Consider the following 5876-nt stretch of genomic DNA (forward strand, 5'->3'; position numbering starts at 1 on the left):
ACTCCCCGCCCTCATTAGCACTCTGGATGTTACACTCTTGGTATTCTCCGGCCGTAACCGAAGACTACTAATCCCTCATCGAGCATTGTCGGACCCTTTCGGGGGCGGCTCTCCCAAATCCTTTTTTTCTTTCCTAGGGCTCGAACTTGAGACCTCTGGTTAAGGGACCCAGACTCCTTACCACCTGTGCCAAAGGAGTTTGGTAACAACTTTAAACCATTATCAAATAGCTTTTAGCTTTATCTTTAAGCTTATTTTTTTAACTTAAACGTAAAAGTTGTTTTTAGCTTAAGAAAATATGTGCTAAACTGGCTCTAAATAGAAGGCTTTCTAAAAGAAAAAAAGAGTAATATATAATCATCATCTACCACCTATCACCTTATAAGGGGCATGGTGGAATAATACCCCTATGAATAAACTTGAAAATGTAAAATAAAACCAATGTGGTTTTGACTTCTTGGTTTTTAGTTTTTTGCATTAAATCTCTTCAAATAGAAGGCTTTCTAGAAAAAGAAAAGAGTAATGCATAATCGTTATTAGCCACCTATCACCTTATATAGGGCTAGGTCAATGGCAGACCTATGCTATTGCAAGTGACTGCACTTGCAGTCACAAATTTTTGAAAAAAAAAATGTTATGGTTATATATCACGACATGTTACTCATAAAGCATGTCGCTTATGCATGTGCATCCCATAAAGATATGTTCATCACATAACATATGTCCATTAGGTATTGTTATAAGGGAGATTCATATTTAACTTTGTCGACATGTAGATAACTACTCTTGGAAATTTTATTTTAAACAGATGTCTAGGACCATTCTAGTCTTTGTAATTATAATAATTAAAAAAAGAATTAGTTAACAAAATTAAAAGGAAAATATTATAAATGTGGGGTTATAAAATAAATACTCGTCCTTCTTTGTAGCATAAATAAATTGTCTCTATAACAATTCCAAACGTGTTAATGGTGATGAGAAGGAGGCGCAAATTCTCTTTTGTTTTTTAATGAATTTAAAACTTTCTTTTAAAAAAAATTCAGCCACTAAATATGCAGATATAAATAAAAATTTTTGGGTCCGCCACTAGGCTAGGTGGAATAGTGCCACTGTGAACAAACTCGTGAACGCAAAATAACATCAGTGTGGTTTTGACTTTTTGGTTTTATTTTTTTGTCATTAAATCTCTTTAAATAGAATGTTTCTAGAAGAAAAAAAGAGTAAAAAATAATCATCATCGGCCACCTATCACCTTATAAGGGGCTAGGTGCAATACTACCCCAATGAATAAACTAGTAATGCAAAATAACTTTAATGCGGTTTTGACTTTTTAATTATTGTTTTTCAATTAATCTATTTTTTTGGTAAACAATAAATCTCTTTAAATAATAGGCTTTCAAGAAGAAAAAGAGTAATATATAATCGTCATCGGCCATTAAATTTCCATAATTACAAGGCTCAAAGCTTAAAGCGGTCACTTAATTGTAAAAATAAAAAAATGAAAGATAAGAAGAATATGAAGATTTACATGAATGAGGATTTCAGTTTTTGATTTTTAACAGTTTACCATTAAATTGCGAAGAAAACAATCCTATGCCCTTGAATCTTCATAAATACATAGCTTAAAAGCCGGAAACAGTTACTAATTTTTAAATAAAAAACTGATAAAGATAAAAGAAGAAGGAGATTTTCCTTAGAGAAACAAAAATCGCCATTATCCACCCATCATCTTGTAAGGGGTTAGGTGGAATAGTGCTCTCGTGAATAAACTCGTAAATGCAAAATAACATCAATGTGATTTTAACTTTTCAATTTTCAATTTTTTATCATTAAATATCTTAAATAAAAGGCTTTATAGAAGAAAAAAAGAGTAATATATAATAATCACCAGCCACATATCACCTTATAAGGTGTTAGGCGGAATAATGCCCTGAAATAAACAAGTAATGCAAATAAATAACATCAATGAGGTTTTGACTTTTAAATTTTTTATTTTTGTCATTTAATCTCTTTAGATAGAATGTTTTCTATAAAAAGGAGTAACATATAATCGTCATCGACCATCAAATTTTCATGAATAAAAGGCTTAGAAGCCTACAACTAGGGGTGTTAACGGGTCGGGCCGAGCCGAGCCGAGCCAAGCTTTGGTCTTAAAAGGCTAAGCTTGTGTTTAAATGTGTCAGCCTGACCAAGCCTGTTACTTGTTATAATTATAATTATCGGCTTGTGGTCTGACTTATTTATAAAAAATAAAAACCTGATTTAGCCTGTAGCCTGTTTAAAAAAAATAAAATAACATAAATTTATCCAAATAGAGTTTACAATCAACAACACTAGTAATTCCATAAATATTCATAAATTCAATGTATATCCAAGCAGCATAATATAGAACAAAATCATTTAAAAAGTCTGTTTAACTAATAAAATGGGGTGAAATGGATTGAGGAGAAAGAAAGGGCTATTATAAGTAATATAATAAATAATAAATAAAAAATAATAATAATAATATACTAGGCCAGTCTGAGAGGCTTTAAGACCGAGCTTTTGAATTGGAGCATGAGACCTTTTTATTAAACAAGCTTTTATACAAGTTTAAGCCTGAAGCCAACAACCAATTATAGACATGTAAGCTCAGGCCTTCACGAGCCGAGCCAAAGGCCTCTGAAAGGCCCTTAGTTCGTTTAGCACCCCTACCTACAACCATCACTTCATTTTTAAAATAAAAAAGAGAAAGATAAGAAAAATATGAAGATTTGCATGAGTGAGGTTTTCAATTTTCAATTTTTAACGGTCTACCATTAAATTGCAAAGAAAACAATCCTATGCCATTGAATCTCCATAAATACACAGCTTAAAACCCGGAAATGGTTATTAATTTTTAAATAAAAAACTGAGAAAGATAAAAAATAAAAAATCATCCTTTGAGAAACAAAAATCGTCATTATCCATCTATCACCTTATAAGTGTTATTAAATCTGATCCTGGTATCGACCCGGTCGGGGTATTGGATCACTGGTCGAACTCGTGGATCATTGGTTGGATCGGTTGACCCGGATATATAAAAATAAATATAAATATGAACATATAAATTTAATTATATCTCCATATCTAAAATGAGTTAAACAAGGTTCACTAAATAAGATAATAAATTACTCAATCACACTTTTACAAGTTCATAAAGCACAAATAAATGAAAATACACGATATTACTATGTCAATTTAAATTGTAACTTAGAATCCTCATAGCATACTTCTCAATGACATTCAAAAGGCCAGATATTTTAACTCATGTTTTTCAAATTCATCTACATTGAAATGACATATGTCACATTCTCTTAATTTAATGTTTAGAAAATTGCTTCGGTATTGGAAGTTGAAATTTTAGGTAATTGTAGAAGAGTATATATAACACCTCGCATTTCTAAAACATATATTAATACATTAAATATGGATTAAAAGATAGGATTAGTGAAAATCCTGGAAATTAGATCAAAATACAAAGGAAGGGTAAAACGGTAATTAGCCAAACACGTAATCCTAGGAAAGTAAAATTGATTAGAAAGTCTCAAATGAGAAAAATAACCCTGGAAATGGATTCAGAACGAAAAATTGAGTGTTTAGGCAAGTTTCGGAAAATTCGGTGAATAGTGTTTTTACCGGGTAAAAATACCGCGGTACAGTTGCACCGTGAAGCGTGCCGATTGAATTTTGAGCTCTAGGTTTGGATATAAGTTATAAATGGTATATAGGACTGAAAAATATGATTTCTGATGAAAATTGAAGAGAATAAGTGAGTTTTGGGAAACGCGCCAGATTCATCTTATCAAGGGTAATTAAAGGACAATGCTTAATGTTAAAAATTAGAGTTTCTAAATAGTCTATGAAATTATGGACGTTTAGCGGAATAGGAGGGAGATTTGAATTAGTTTGAAATCGTGTGAGGTGACGGTGGGACCCACCCCACTTAAGTGACTTAAGCCACATGTCCCCATTACTATTCATTCTCTCCTTCTCTCCTCCCTCACTCATCAAACCCGCGGCCCCCATTGGAAGACAAGTTTGGCTTCAAAACTTCATTCCTTCATAACTCCCTTAATACAAGAAAAGTTTTTCATGAAACTTGTTGGAAATCACCACCCAAACACAACCATGGTAGTCTTGAGCCATGAAACTCCCTAGATTTTGAGAAACCCCCCTAACCCGCGGCCTTTAGGTGTAGATTTGCACTCTTGGAGTTGTTTGAGCCTCCAATGCTTGGATATGTTGTGGAGAAGCCCTAGGCCAAGCTTTTGAGTAAGGTTTAACACTTGCCATTGGTTGATTCATGAGATTTATGAATTGTGCCCTAGAGTTAAATGGTATGATTGGTGTAGTTAGAGAGCTCAAATTGAAATTGTGTATTAGATGAAAGTGACTTAGAATGATGTGTTGGAGGGATAAATGTCATAAACATTATTGGTGAATTTGGAAATTTAACTTAGTGAAATTTGAGCATGGTTTCATGAATTGGTGAATTGATATGTTGTAGGATTGTGTAATTGAATTGTTGGATGTTTGTATGAGTTAATAGTAGGATTGTATGATGTGTGGAGTAGGTGAATTAAATGGAATAACCCTTGGAGGGTAGCTAGGGAGAATTCGGCCATAGGGAGGAAAATTGGGATTTGATGTTGTGAAATTGTGTGAATGATATGTTGTGTTGTTAAATGGTAATTAAAAGAGTCGTGTGATGAGTGGATGCCTTGAAAATCAAAGGAAAAATGGTTGGATTGTGTGGAAATTGAAATTGTACGTAGAGTGGAAAAAAGGGAAAAAATGGTATTGTGATGGTGTAGGATGGAAAGTAGGACCTAAAATGGTGTCCGGGCAGCATTATGATGCTAAAGAAAAATAAAAAGAAAATTTATGAAAATATTTTGGAAATTTACACTATGATGGCCGAACCTACCATTGTGTAGGGGAGGATTTTGACATTTTGTGATTTTGGTGGATTCACCCTGTACTGATGATCCTCGTGTGATCATTGTAGGTTGCCTCCAGCGAATTTGAACACTGAACCGTGAGCTCAGTGGGTTTCCCTTGGTCCCGGACCAAAGGGATTGTGGTAAGTACTCTTGAACCATGCATGTATGCTTGAGAACTTTCTGTAATTGATGAAGAGGAGATTATTCAGGTAATCCCTTGGTACTGGGATTTGATCCCCGTATGTGCTCCACCATGCCCGTTGAGGGTAATGGTTGGAGGTGTATGTGAATAATATAGTATAACATGATCATGCATATTGTATGTTTAGTGGTACATTGGGTGTATCTAGTCTCTGGCCAGTAGACAGTTGTCTTCGGGTGTTACGGACTTCCACTGGATAGGTCTCCATGAGGGAGTTCCAGTTGTCTTGGGGTCGTGGTGTGTCATCCGTAGAGGAGCATTATGTGCCTCTGGCAAGTGTAGTTTTCTGTGTTAAAATTGATAAGAATTGAGTCATAAAAGAGCAACTTATATACATATTTGCTTATTATATTGATTCTTTCTTTGTCAATAATATTTCTCACCTATTGATTGTGTTTATACAGGAAAAAGGAGTGAAAATTACAAATTATAAAAAGCCTGTTGATGCGACTCCACATGGGTGTATGACAGTACAATTTCCAGCAACATGGCGCGGACCGGCACCACACTGGCGCGGACCCGCGCCAGTTTACGAACTCTACACCGGAGGCCTACAAGTGGCGCCAACTGGCGCCACATTGAAGCTAACCAGCGCCACCATGCCAACTAGCGCCAAACTCATGGCCTAACCATGGCGCCTAGTGGCGCCCAAAAAATAGAAGGATGGCGCCAACTGGCGCCAGTTTACGTATAACCGGTTCTGACTTTTC

The sequence above is a fragment of the Gastrolobium bilobum genome, unplaced genomic scaffold, assembly GCF_033153095.1.
Source record: "Gastrolobium bilobum isolate Gb01-03AN ecotype WA unplaced genomic scaffold, APGP_CSIRO_Gbil_v1 utg28738, whole genome shotgun sequence".
NCBI classification, from domain to species: domain Eukaryota; kingdom Viridiplantae; phylum Streptophyta; class Magnoliopsida; order Fabales; family Fabaceae; genus Gastrolobium; species Gastrolobium bilobum.